General features: G+C 38.6%; 1 protein-coding gene and 1 pseudogene across 7 annotated transcripts in view; one reads left to right on the top strand and one right to left on the bottom strand.

Moving 5' to 3' along the window:
- Plcb1 (phospholipase C beta 1) overlaps window positions 1–14,138 on the top strand; it is a 794,669-nt gene that overhangs the window by 151,164 nt on the left and 629,367 nt on the right. The gene's annotated exons all lie outside the window — the stretch shown is intronic.
- LOC110348331 (vesicle transport protein GOT1B pseudogene) lies at window positions 311–1,011 on the bottom strand (annotated as a pseudogene).

The raw sequence follows: 14,138 nt of genomic DNA, 5'->3' as shown, positions 1-14,138 counted from the left end.
TAAATATATCAAAATGACAAAGTCCCTTCCAATTCATGCATCACTTTCTGAAACACAGTGGAACTGGAAATGTTTTTGCCATCACAGTGACTATTTCTAAAAGCCAATGCTTAGGGATGCTCCTGAATCTTAAAAATAAAAAGAAGTAACAGGCACCAGAGTTTTCTAAGGATGGCTGTGTTTCGCACACTGCGGATAGATAAGAAAAACAGCCTTCTAGAGTTTCAATCCGCATTGTAAAATGGATTTCATCTCCCTCAGTTTGCTTGCTGACTTAGACCACTTGATCAGAAGCCTGTTTTCACTGGTTCTTTGCTAACTGCTGTTGGTACTTTGTAGGCTACACATTTAAACTTCTGTTAAGAACATTGCAAGCTATTTCATGTAATTTAAGTTTGTGCTGAATATTCTTCAAAGGATTTTATAAATAATACAGTATTTTAAATGAGTCTTCAAATTCACTTGTTGTTATACCATATTGTTGCTTTCTCCAACTTTATCTACAAATGATCTGATTCCAGGTAAATTTAAGAGGGATCCAAGGACTGGCACTCTTCTAATAAAGCCAACAACCATAGGAAAGAAGCCCCTGAACAAGAGAAAGAATCTATAAATTTCGAAGATCATGCCTGTCAAAGGCCAACCAATAAGGACTACAATTACACCTCCCAGAAAAAATCCTGTAGCTTTCATTTTATGGTTTTGGAAGAAGAATATGAATGTTCTTTCTAAACCAATTACAAAAGCCAAGCCAGCCACAAATAAAACATTTCCAATAGCCAGTAGTGCTTTGTCAAAAAAAGAGAATCATTCCAAAGAACAGGAAAAACACTCCAAATCCCATTAATCCTATTCCAATTTTCTGGGTATCAGTTAAGGAGATCATGATTGCAGTGGTGAGGCCGGTGGCGGCAGCACCTCGGAACACCCAGGGTGGGAAGCTGAGTGGGGAGAAACGAAGCCAGGATGCATCCCAGGAGCAATAAAAGTTTGTTAATGAGACTGGATAGTGAGCAATTAGATTTATTCTCAAAGTTTATTATTCTTAATGTTTACATCTAATCTTTGCTTCTTTTAATCAAATCACATTTTGCAGCTTTTAGTTTTAATATGGTTGTTCATTGGCTAGAGTGATCGTTCATGCCTATCCAAGTATCATCCTAGTTACGATGGAGGTTGAGGCAGAAGGATCTCAAATTTGAGGCCAACCTGGGCAACTTGCTAAGACCCTGTCTCAAAAATAAAAAATAAAAAATAAAAAGAACTATAGATATAGCTCAATGTTTCCTAGGTCACTGATTCAATCATATATATATATATTTCTGTTGACTTTACTCAGATTTACTGTACAAGTTGTACAGAGTTCTTCATTACAGACATTTTCCAAGACTCTTCCCTGTCTTCTCATATGTGATATGAAATATCAGAATAGCCTGATTTTTAAAATTTCTTTGTAAGAATATGCTGCTGTTTTGCTTTTATCTCCTTGGAAGCTCTAAGGGCTTTTTTTCCTTGTCTTGAAACATGAAAAAAAAAATCAACTCAGTATAATATGAGTGGACATTGATAATATTTCATAATTTTCATTTGGATTCTGAGGAATTGTTTTAAATGGACAGATTTGGAAATGTTTCCTTTCATGCTGCCCTTAATTCTCGTTTCTCTTGGGGCTGTCTGTTCTCTTCCTCAGGAGAATCAATCCCTACTACTGTATTGGGGTTTGCTTTTCATTTCTACCATGTATTTTCTTGTCATTGTCCTCTGTGTTGTTTGCCTCTGCATTCTGGAAAAGTTTAAAAGGTTTGCACCTGCAACCTGTGGTTTGATTTTTTTGCTCTGAAAATGATGTGCCTGTTTTCAAATAAATGTGCGATGGTGTTTTTCTTTCTCAGCATTGCCTTCTTATCTTTTCCAGCTCTTGTGTCATTTTTGTGTATGTCTTAGCTCTTGTCTATGCCATTCTCTGGTCTTATCATTTTGTTGCTGATAAGTTCTTGTTTCAAGGAATTTATCGATCCTATAAAACAGATATTTTACTTTTATTTTCTTTAGTAAATATTTCCCCAAATGTTTGCTCTTTATTTTGTTATATATAGTGGATATAATCCTGTATCTTTAAGGTTTAAGGTTTTGAAATCTTTAATTCCTTATTATGCTTATTTACCTGTGAACAAGGAGACATTTATAAAACCTGCACGATATTTTACCATACATGTGAAAAAATATTGGCTTAATTCTTGGATCCTCTGTCTCTGTCTCTCTGTGTCTCTGTGTCTCTGTCTCTCTCTCTCTCATTTTAACCCAGAAGAGTTGAGGTTATACTCACAGGTTTTGCTGGATCAGTGACCCAGATGCTTGAGAGTGTAAGTACTTTCCTTGATTTAACTTTTTGTTTGGACCAGGCTCTGTGTCAGGTGCATGACGTGACCATGCTTGACCTTCTTCCTTGAGCAGCTATCTGCTGTGTCATGGAAAGGAAGCTCCAGGTTGGGAAGGTGATGCAAAGTATGCTGGGGCAGCTGCTTCATGGGACTGGGCCTCTTCACAGACACAGTCAACTCCGAACCATCCTCTCCTGCACCCATTGTTTCTAATCATATTGGGTATGTTTCTCAAGATACAGACTTGCAGACTGTTCTTCAGTGTTCCTCTTCCAACTGTTTCTCTTCTCACTGATATTTAGCTGAGTTTTATGTTTCGAAAATGTTGGTATCATTTGGGGCTTATATATTATTACCTACATGTTGTAGTCCATCACTCATTTTAGAATGGATCCAAGAGGCCTAGCATAAGAGAGCAAGGTATGTTTTCTCAGGTCATCATCTTTTGTCACAGTGCCAAGTTTATATTAATGCCATTAACTTAGAGCTATATACTGTTCTCATTCCTGATCTCTCATATCATGTCTTGATTATTTGTTATTTGATACTGTGGCAAAATAGTTTTAATGATTTCCTACTGTTTTATCCTGGAAGTATCATACATATGTACATAACTCCCTACCCAACCTTGAGAAATAGTGCTTGCTGAGCTTGGCCTTGAGCAGAAGTGTAGGTTCCTAGGTCACCTCCATGAGTTGGTGGCAGCCAACTCTCCCTGAAGCAGGAAGGTGCTGCACTGGTGGCCAGGAAAAAGATACTGGCAGGACAAGGGTAGTATCTGGTGTGACTCTGACCCTCCTTTGTGGTCCTTGCCACATGCATTATATGTGGAACTCTTTTTTCAATTTCCTTTTGTTAATTAATTGGTAATCAATTCAACAAATAGGTTTTGTCTATTACATGTTACAACTCTTGAATCCGAAATTTCCTTCAATGAAATCCAAGGATTCATTTGCCACTTATTTACATTGAGAGGATTTTATAAAGGAAATACCCTGTTATCAGTTATATTTATAATAGAACACTTTCCTATTCTCCTTGTATGTATCAAGGTTTCTGTCTAGAGAAGCTAAAACGTCTTATGCAGTACTATTGAGATTATCAGCAAGCTTTTGTGTATACAGTACTTCTTCCATTTTTTGTGTGTATCAGCAGACCACCCATATCATCCTCAAGCTGGTAAAATACGCAGTTCAAAATTTCTCATCTCTTAATTATTTTAATGTTTTACTTTTAATCCAACAGAAGTTTATTCTGAATTTGTATGATAGGTGAGATTCAAATGGATGTATTTTCCTTCAGAAACCAAGCCATTTTTAAAATACTGTCTATTAAATGTTTCTTACCCATTCAGAAGTGACTTTCTTTACCCTGTTTCCCAAAGGGTTATATCTCACTGTAAAACAGATGCGCTTAATATATACTGCATTTATATATAATAAAATTTTATAAGATGTGTTACCTTATGAATTATATATGGATAAATATATAATATACATTTTGAATCTTTCAGATATTATGTTACCCAGTGGAAAGTTGAAATGTAAATTTAAACATTTGTAAAGCTATTTAACACAGCTTTTAAAGTTTCAGAGATATTTAGTAATTTACGATGTGTGTTTAGACTGTATAAGAGATAAGTTGTCACCAGCGTATCGATTACATTACCGCCCCAAATACCCCATCTCGTCTCCAGGAGGTTTGCTGAGGCATGTGGGGGAGGGATGGAGAGCCAGATGGTGCCCATGTCTGGAAGTCAATGGTTCTTTCAGGAGGGAAAGCAATTATCCGTACCAGTCCCCTGGGAAGCTGCAGACAAGGCAAGCCTGCTCCCTGCATTCATCTCTACAAGGCAAAATAATTAACAGACTCCTTGAGTCCGCCCAATAGGTGCATAGAGAATCAGTATGGACCCTTTTGGCTTGTTGGTCACCTCTATGTCACCTACACAGATGAGTCATTACTCAAGGAATTTATGGCATTTGCGTGATGACAACAGTCTTTGTGGCATTAATGCTTCAGAAACTAAGCATACAATGGGCAGTCAAAGCTCATCTATAACCAGTAAAGCTGAAGCCTCGAGGACCTCTGTAACTCATACTGGCATCACCCTTATGAAAGATTTTAGATGTCTTCATTGAGAAGAGGATGAAGATCCGTGCTTGTAGTTGGCAACAGCTTATTAAATGCCCTGTAACCTTGAGGACATCTCTGTTCAAGGTGTAACTGTGTACTGTATGTTTCCTCATGACTCAAAGTGGTTGTCAGAGACTGGGTAGCAAAAGATCTTCATTACCAGTATATTGGGAGTTCTTGGCAGAACTTCAAGTCTGTCTGTGTTTTAGATCTGTCCTCCAATTTTATTTTCCCTAACAGAGGCCAGTGTAAACTGAGATATGTCCTTTCTGGGTACTTGACTTCCTAGTCTTCTTTAAATTGTACTTTTTTTACAATGCTGGGAATCAAACTCAGGGCTTCATCAATGCTAGACAAGTGCTCTACAACTGAGCTATACCCTTGGCCTCATCTTTTCTTCTTGAGGAGCCTAGAGGCTACACAGAAATGAGAAGTAGCTCTTCATTCTCAGATCTGGAGCTCTTGCCCTGTGACGCTGGTAAAGGAAGATAATTTTCAAGAGAAGAAATGTTTCTATCTTAGCCAGTTTCTTTAGGAGCAGAATGTGAATGAAGATTCTCATGTAAGTGATTTATTGAGATCTCAGGAGAAAAGAGGGTGAGCCGAGCATAAGGGAGAGGGTTAGAGCTTTCTAAAAATGAGTAAGTGCGGTCTAGCCTCAGCCTGGTTCCCCCAGGAGTATGAATTGTAACAAGAGCTGTCCTGCAGATAGCCAAGGGGCCTGGGCTCTGATTCTCCTCCAGTCACTGCCATTTCCTGCTTCCCCCTCCTTGCGGGGTGTGGATAACTTCCCAGGCCTCTCTGGCCAAGGCAGTATTCAGCCAAAAACAGGAGTCAAGAAGAGAGCTAAGTTGCAAGATCTTAGCAACCAGCACCCGTAGGATGGGTGCACTCTGAGCTCAGGGCAGAACCCTAAGTGAGGCTCTGAGTATCAACTACAGGCTCTGACTTTTCCTCCCCTCCCCTTGCGCTTGGCACATCTATCTTATATTTGCTGCTTGTTGTTCAGCTCCTCTCCGTCAAATCCTACAAACTTCAACTCTCATCAGTGCTGCACCACCAGTTTTTTAACTAGTGCCTGACACACAGTGCACAAGTTATTGAATGCATAGGTGACTGAGTGGGGACTTGATGAAGTAGGACCTGTGGCATCTGCACTGTGCTGTCTTCCGGGGATGCTCTCAGTGCTCCTCCAGATCACCTCAGGTCCTGGCTTCTTGCTGCAGGCCCCTTCTGCATCTTCTTCCTGCTTCACTCCTGACAGCTGTCCTGGGTTGCTTTCCTTGTTGAGAACACAGCCTTGGTTCTGTGCCTCACTTTCCTCACAGCTGGGTATTTTGCAAGTGATTGAGAGGGTATGGCTATGAAATTCAGCTCCTCCTTGTCCTCCAGGTGGGAAACAGTTTCCTGCAGGTTGAGCCCGAGACTTGCCTGAGATGATGTCTTCTTGGCTCCAATAAATCACTTGCTCATATCCCTACATTTCCAGGATCTGCTTCTGGGACATGGGTCTGTGACACTATCTAACACATCCTCGAGAAAATGCGGATAAAGTCAATACAAAAGCAAGTGCAAGTTCAATGCAGGCTTGTGTCCTAGGAGGAAGGAGCAGTTTATCGTGGAAATACCTAGCTGATTCTTAAACTTCTGGGGAAGTGTCATCTTGAGATAATAATAGCAAAAATTGATTGGTGCACTCAACCTGTCAGCTTCACTTTAAGCCCTTGACCTGGGTTAAATCAGCACCCCCGTGGCTTCTGCTGGCTTTCCTGTGGGCTATTTTCAAATGCAGACTCTGTTCCAGTGGTGTGAGGAGGATTTCTACTCAGGGCCCTCAGGGGACCTGATGCTTCTGCTCTCCAGCCTACACTGAGATTAGCAAGGGTCTGGCTCATTCACCCTCAAAGTAGCTCTGTGAAGCCAATTCTAGTGTTATTTTCCATTTTGCAAATAGATGAGGAAAGTCAGGCACAGAATGGGTAGATGATATGCTCTAAAATACATAGCTGGCAAGAGGTGGGATCAGGATTTGAACCCAGGGACCCTGGCTCTCGAATGTGACATCAGAAATTCTACGAAGAAAGGTCTGTTCAGCTCTACATGGGGTTGACCAGGCTCATGAAAGAGTGTGTTGCTGCGATGGGTCTTAAGGTTAGTTAAGTCTGGCCACAGTCCCAGGACACAGAGAGACCCACTGAGCAAGAGTGGCTCCAAGAGAAACCGTTCCCTTCTGTTTCTCCTCCAGACTCGCATGACTGAACCATTTGGCCACAGTATTCCCCAGTGGCTTGAAAGTAACTAATGAGTGCTAGGGCCTCAGAGAGGTGAGTGACAGCAGTTATAATTTCTCAAAGATCATTTGATTTGTCTTTTGTGATAGTTCAAAATGTAATGGAAAGCAGCAGGCAACTGGAGATTTATAACCTGATTCATTCTAATTGATTTTTTGGCTTTCTTGAGTCTAATTAATTTTTACTATATACCCTAAAATGGTGCAATAGGTTTCCTAAAAGCTGTTAGAAGGTGGCTGTATCACAGTTTATGAAAAATTGAGACTTGGTAGGTAAATAGAAATTGATTTTGCTGTTGCGGTCCAGACAGAAAGGGGGGAATTGGACTCTAAAACTCAGCAGAAGAGAGATCACTGTGTTTGGGTTTGGGTTCCCCTAGGGAGAGCCTCTGAGAGGAGGATTTCAGTACAAGTAGTTTTTCAGAAGGTAGAGCTACAAAATTCTTTTGGAAAGTGGAGAAGTGAGGGGTAGCAGGGAAGGAGGCATTAGGAGATGGTTTATCAAAAGAGTTACCCCCATGGGCAGTTGGGGCTCTATCTCTGGAGTTCTCTGGACAACGCTGTAGGTCTTGCACTTCCAGGTTATTTCAGCCAAGGAGCAAATCAGATGGGACATTCATTCCTGAACCTATCAGTCATGAAAGTGGCCCTTGAGGGGTGTGATATTAATTGTGGGCAGAGAACTCTCAGTCCCTGAACAAGGAGTGTTTGCACATGGAGCTGGTGTGTTGAGTCCACCTGAGAATGGTAAAAATCAAGGGGATGTGGACAGGTACCTACAGAATCTCTTATAATGCCTCAGTACAAACCAAGTTCTTTTAACCTTCTTTTGTGTACTAGGGACTCTTTCACCCTGAACCCCATTCCTAGCCTACTGCTCCTTATTGGGAGACGTTTATCCATTTTACATACCCCCATTTAGGAGAATAGGAATTAAATTACAGCTATTGATTATATACAGCATAATTATGAAAATTATTGACAAGATTACTGGCAGACTATAAAGTGCTTCAGGATTTTATTTTATTTATTGGCTTATTCAGAATTTCCAACATGATAACTTAACCCAGAGGGAATCCTCAGGATGATGATGATGATGACGATGATGGTCAATATTATTATTCTTTGATGGATGCAAAAAGACAGAAAAAATGCCCAGCCACCCTATTCAAATAAAAATTGAATAGAACACTGTGTAACCATAATTTTTAATGGGCTTAAAATTTAATCTTGAAAATGCAGCATTTTAGTGGAGCACAGTCAGAGGTGAGGGAGAAAGAATAACGTGGATCACAGGCCAGTGAAAAATAAGTTGGGCTTCTTCCCAATTCTGCTGCCTGCAATGTGTCCTCACTTAGGTCTTCTGACTGGCACCACTTGGGCCATCTGGCCACCTCCCAGGCCCAGCTGCTGTTTGCTCACCTGTGTGACTTATTCCTGCCAGAGGGAATAAAAATAAAACAAAGAAAATATGGTTACTGAGACTGGCTCGAGGTTCAAGAAGGATTTCCCCGTGTCTCCTGTTGTCCCCACCAGAAATCTTCTCATATAGGCACAGGAGCAACTACTTATTAACCTGCTGCCATCAATCATTCCTTTAGAAGTCATGTGAGTACTAGGACCAGGAAGATGATTTCAGGCTCTATCCCTGATTTGGAAGTGTATGTAGGTCTCAGCTTTCTGTTTTTGCACCAAATACCTCACATAAACCAACTAATATGGAAGGAAGATTGCTTTGGCTCACTGGTTACAGAGGTTTCAGTCCCTGGTTGCTTGAATCAGTGGCTTTGGGCCTGTGGAGAGACAGTACACCATGGTAGGGAACATGGTGTAGAGAAGGCTGCCTACCTCATGGTGACTGAGAGATGAAGGAGTCAGGAAGGAATTTGGGTCCAAATGCCTCTTCATGGGTATTCCCCCAATGGCCTAACTTCCTCCAATGAGCCTCACCTAGTAAACATTGTACCACATCTCAGGAGTACCAGTGGCTGGGGACCAAGCCCACAACATAATTGCCTCTGAGGGACTTTCCAGATCCAAACTATAACAGTGGTCATCTTTGTGCACTTTGTCATGCCACTCAGTGACACGTTTCAATTTTGGTTTTATTTTTATTAGCAAAGTACAGTGCTCAGTATATATCAGACAGTATCTCAAGTACTTAGCAAATTAATCTCATCTAGTCTTTGCCATGAAGTTATTCCTGTTTTTACCTCCATTTTATAGATGTGGAAATTGAAGCATTAAAAAGTTGTCATAGTGGCTTTACCATGAATATGGTGTTAAAATTGATGACATATGTGTATGAACTAATTTTGACTCTTAGGTTCATCTTTCAGTTCCTCTCTGCTTCTACTCCAGGTGGCTTTAGGAATGTTTTTCAATGGATATGAAAGGATTGATCTGTGTTCTCTCTGGGTTAGATCAGCACAGAAGAGAAAATACCACTGAAAATATTATTGAAAATTATTATTAAATATTATTGAAATATTATTATTATTGAAAATTCTTTCATACCCCTCCAAAGTACTGCTGCATAGTTTCATGTGCATAAACTTCTGTGGTGATTCTGAAGGTGCTGAAGTTTTAGAACAACACAGATTGGTTGAAAAAAAAGATATTTTCAAATCATGCAGATTTTAAGATAACCATCAACTCCCTAGGGCTGAATGAGGATTAGGTGAATGAATCAAAAAGTTTTTGCTTGCCTGCAAAGTTCATTCTTTTCTGTGTCCACATCAAGCTTCTTTAATCTCAATGTGCAGTAATAGGTTTATTTACTACCTTGAGGATGTTTACTTAAGCACATTAGTGCTTTTCAAGAAAGTGTAAGCTCATGCTTAAGAAATGAAGCAGAGGGCCAGGGATTTAGCCCAGTGATTCCACCACCTGCTGCTCAAGCGCAAGGACCCAAGTTCGATTCCCGGTACCAAAAAAAAAAAGAAACAGAAGTCTGAGTTTGACTCCGAGCCTCTTCTTAGATATTTAATGCTGACAAGTCACATAAAGCACGTGAACTTCAGTTTTCTTATGTATAAAATGGACCACATAATTGCTACCTACTTTATAGGGTCAATGTGAGGATGTATTCTTGTGAAAACAGTTGAAAGTTGTCTGACACTTAGTAAGGATGATCTAAATGTCAAATGCTCTTATCATTATGGAGTCCAGTGTAGTCTAGAGGATTGTCCTCCATAGTCCTGCAATTATAAATGGACATAATAAGGGTCTGGCTATGTTGCTTAAAAGTTTGTGACCTTAATCAAATTGCTCAAATGCCCTATGGTTTCATTTCCTCCACTGTGAAACAAGTTTGATATTACTTTTCTCATAACATGATTGTGAGCTATAAATTAAGTAATGCATGCACAATTCCTAGGACAGTGTGTGAAGTTTTTGCCTGTTATAATTTAGCTGTCCCAGAACCTAGCACATATTAAATACTTAATAAACATTTATTAAATTGGTGAATGAACTATGAATGGATACAATAGGGAATATTTTTTATATTAAAGAGTTATCTTTTGGTTAATTCTGTGGGTCCAGAGAAATACTGTATGTTCACCATATGAATAGATTCCCTCCAAGGTCACATTCATTATTATCACCAGGGATCTTGCCAGAAATCTATAAGTATTAAGAAACCATTATGCTCCTGGTGGTGAGTACAAGCTTTTAAAAATTCTGATTTAGGTTTAGCAGCTTGAATTTTATCATTGGTGACACATACTGTCTGTTATTTACCTTCCAATGAAAGACTCACTTTTTTCATTTTCAAGAAAATATCTTCCACATACCAAAGTCTAAAAAAACCCTCATTGGCCCATCAGTCATTCTTTCAAGTGAAAATAGTACAAGGAATGATGAAGTCAGCTCAAAACTCAATCATGCAAGTGTTTCAGTAGATCACAGAAATATTTTGTGTATTCTTTCCAACTTTCCACACTGAATATTTAAAAAAAGTTCTCAATAATCAAAATTTAATAAAATTTATATTTTTTCCTGCTTCAAGGATATATGTGTTAGGCATGCTGGTGCACACCTATAATCCCAATGCTCTGTGAGGATAAAGCAGGAGGTACACAAGTTTGAGCCCAGCCTGGCCATTTTAGCGATTTTGCAAGACCCTGTTTCAAAATAGAAAAGCAGAGAAAGGGCTAGAATGTAGTTCAGTGCAGAGGCTTTGAGTTCAGTCCTCAGTTCTAAAAGAAAAAAAGAAAATATTCTTAAAGTGTGTTCTTTTTTTTAGCATGGAGTGTGTGAGAATGAATTATCCAGTAACTTCTGGTATGGAAACCTGGTGCCATTGTCTTGATTTCCATGAAGATGCCAGTTTTTTCTTCCATCATTGCTCTTGTGCAGTGTGCAGATGTCATCATAGTAACCTGGTAGTTCTGTTTTAAAATAATTCTGACTTTTAGGACACTTCGAAAAGGATCTGGGGAAATTGAGAGATCTGTGGACCATGCTGTGAGAATCACTGAGCTGTAGAAACACTGAGAATATGAAACTGGCAGGTCCCTGCTGTTGATGAAGGAAGAGAGAAAGGGACAGAGTCCAGGATGACTCAGTCTCAGAGCCGAAGAAAGTGGGTGGGCACAGATGCTATTGCAGAGAAGAGGAAGACCAAGAGAAGAATAGATTTGTGATAGAAAAGATTAGTTCCATTGTGGCACACATCTAGGAGATGTCCTGTATGAATTCCTGATTTTAGAATATCATGCAATATTTCATTTAAACAACATTTATAGATCATTCATTGTGTGCTAGGAACAGCAGGAATGTTTTTAATTATGTTTTCTGCAGCAGTCATTTTCATAATAAATTTGTTTAGATAATACTCTAAATTATGTATTTGAAAAAATTATGAACCTAATACAATGCAAGACATTAACAAGTTATCCTAGTTTACCAAAGATGACATTTTCCTTCCTGCCTCCCCAGAATGCCATCCTTCATCCTTGGTTGGAGTAATAGACATAATGATTCCAACCTTCTCAAATTAAGGAAATGAAAATATAATATTGTAGAGTGATGCGGCATGTCTAATAGAAGGTGGAAATTAGAAGTTCTGACCAAGAGTTGAGGATGATGTTGGTTTATAAAGTGTTTTATATTGTTAAGTGGGAGGTTACATTGACATCATTACTTGGAATACAATTTTACATCATTCTGGGAAATTAGACATATTCTCTGTAATACAGGAAATACAACTTTAGTGATACATCCTACCAAAAATATAACATGAGTGTGCCAAGAAAGTTGACAGTAATATGTTCATAATGGCAAAAAATGGAGAAAGTTGAAACCCAAATGACATCCAGAGAATAGTGGTATAGTCGTATAACAATACTAGACTGCAGGAAAACCAAATGAGCTACTGCTACATGCAGTAACATCTCAAAATCTTAGAGATACAAGATTAAATGAGAAAAAGAAACTCAAGCAAAACTATATGTAGTTTAATATATTATTTTCAAAGCTAACACAATTGTAAATGCATGCTTTCTTCTAATGGGTATATAGATAAAAGGAAATAATATAGAAGGAATATTTAAGTAAACAGAATGATACTGGTAACTTTCTATGTTTTAAGAAGGAAGTGGATTAATAGATTTTAATGTTATAAATATTTAGATGTACACATACACATCATAATATGTGTATGATATGCATAGTTTTGTGTACTATTGCTTTATAATTAAAATATAATTGGAGAAGTTCCCATGGTAAGCACTGATTTCAAGATTTAGCAACTTTTATATTTTTCACAGGTATTATAAATGTATGCCTTCTGATAAATTATGAGAGTTTCCAGGGCAAAAACATTGTTTTACTCATGTTCATATTTTGCCTTAAAAAGAAGAATTTCTAGAATATATTATTTGCCAAGTCTATATTGGATAGCCAAAAAGAATGAATCAAAATAAATGAATAAATAGAATCTACTTCTTGGATTGGTCTACCTGCAAGACAATTTACTAATTTTCCAGTTATGTTTTTGACCTGAGGACATTAGCTGTCATTTGACAGTCAAGAAAATATATTTTTAAAATCTTTATTTTGCATATATTGACTAAAATATTGTGATGATTATGTATTATAGAAATATACACAGAATAAAGAGGAATGATGTTTTATTTGGTTTGATGTGTCCAATCTGATAAGACAATGCATGAACTCTCTTTTTTATAATTAAGTGAAATAAATCAGACACACTTGTTCAAATATTGCATTGTTTCACTGGTGTGAGAAACTGAAAGGGTAAATAAGGACCAAAATGTATAACAGATATTGTGAAATAGGAAGAAAATGTAAAAATGGGAAGAGGAGCAAGGCAAGGTTAGGGGGAAAGGAAAGAAGGGAAAAGAAAAAAAGAGATTAGAAGAAAAAATGGAGACAAATCTTTTGTAAATAAGAAGGGGAGGAGGGGTTGAAGAGAGGGGAGGGGAATGGAAAAAGAAGAAGAAGCAAGATATATATGTACAGGTACAAATTCCCTATGATGAATGTGATAATTGTGTATATTTAAAATGTACCAATAAATTAATTTAAGAATTAAAAAGAAATAAATAAGTTTACAACAGTAGAAGAAATTATTAAACCAATTTTTCCCACCTCTATTGAGTCAATTTGCCCAACCAGATAATTCAGAGGATCTGATACCTGTGCTAAGACAGCCAGCACAGTTGTTTTCATGGTAAGATCAGATGTCAGAATGATGTCACATTTACAAAGTAAATACATGGTGTTTTTGCAGTTAGAAGCGATTGAATGTGCCAGCTTCATTGCCTCAGTACACCTTGCTGTGGCTTCACATAAGAAAGTTGCAATGTCTTATAGACTTACTGTGTGTGGGTGGTGGTGGCTGGTGTGTATCAGTCTACCCTCTGAAGTTACTTGGAGTCATTTCCCACACCCCATCAGTGTGTTCCAGGACACCTTACAATTTGTTAGAGTTCTGGATTCCATATTGCACTCTGTACCTCTTAAACTTTAATAAGGTCTCGACAGTCGGAAACAGAAGCAACTGTGTGCCCTGCAAGAACTGTGAGTTCTCCAGGTATTGTCTAAGTGAAATAAAAACACAAGTTTATTGGCCTAGAAACATCTTTTAGATCCCCTTCATCCTGTAATTCACAGTTGTGAAAAGGGAGAAAATTGATCTAAGCAGAAGGATGGCACAGAGGGAGGAAGAGTGTGGGTGGCCATGTGCTTCAGAGTTAGCCCTCCTTGTCTGGTCTGCTTTGCACTGGGTGCTTTGTTCACTTGGCCTTCATCGTGGCTGGCCTGTGTTGGTGCCTCCCCCAGCATTGCAGTGTGGTGCAAAT

Source organism: Heterocephalus glaber, unplaced genomic scaffold, assembly GCF_053883595.1.
Source record: "Heterocephalus glaber isolate CG9 unplaced genomic scaffold, H.glaber_assembly_v1.0 deba00001532, whole genome shotgun sequence".
Classification (NCBI taxonomy): domain Eukaryota; kingdom Metazoa; phylum Chordata; class Mammalia; order Rodentia; family Bathyergidae; genus Heterocephalus; species Heterocephalus glaber.
The sequence above is the reverse complement of the archived record's forward strand: the minus strand, read 5'-3'. Positions and strand labels throughout refer to the sequence as shown.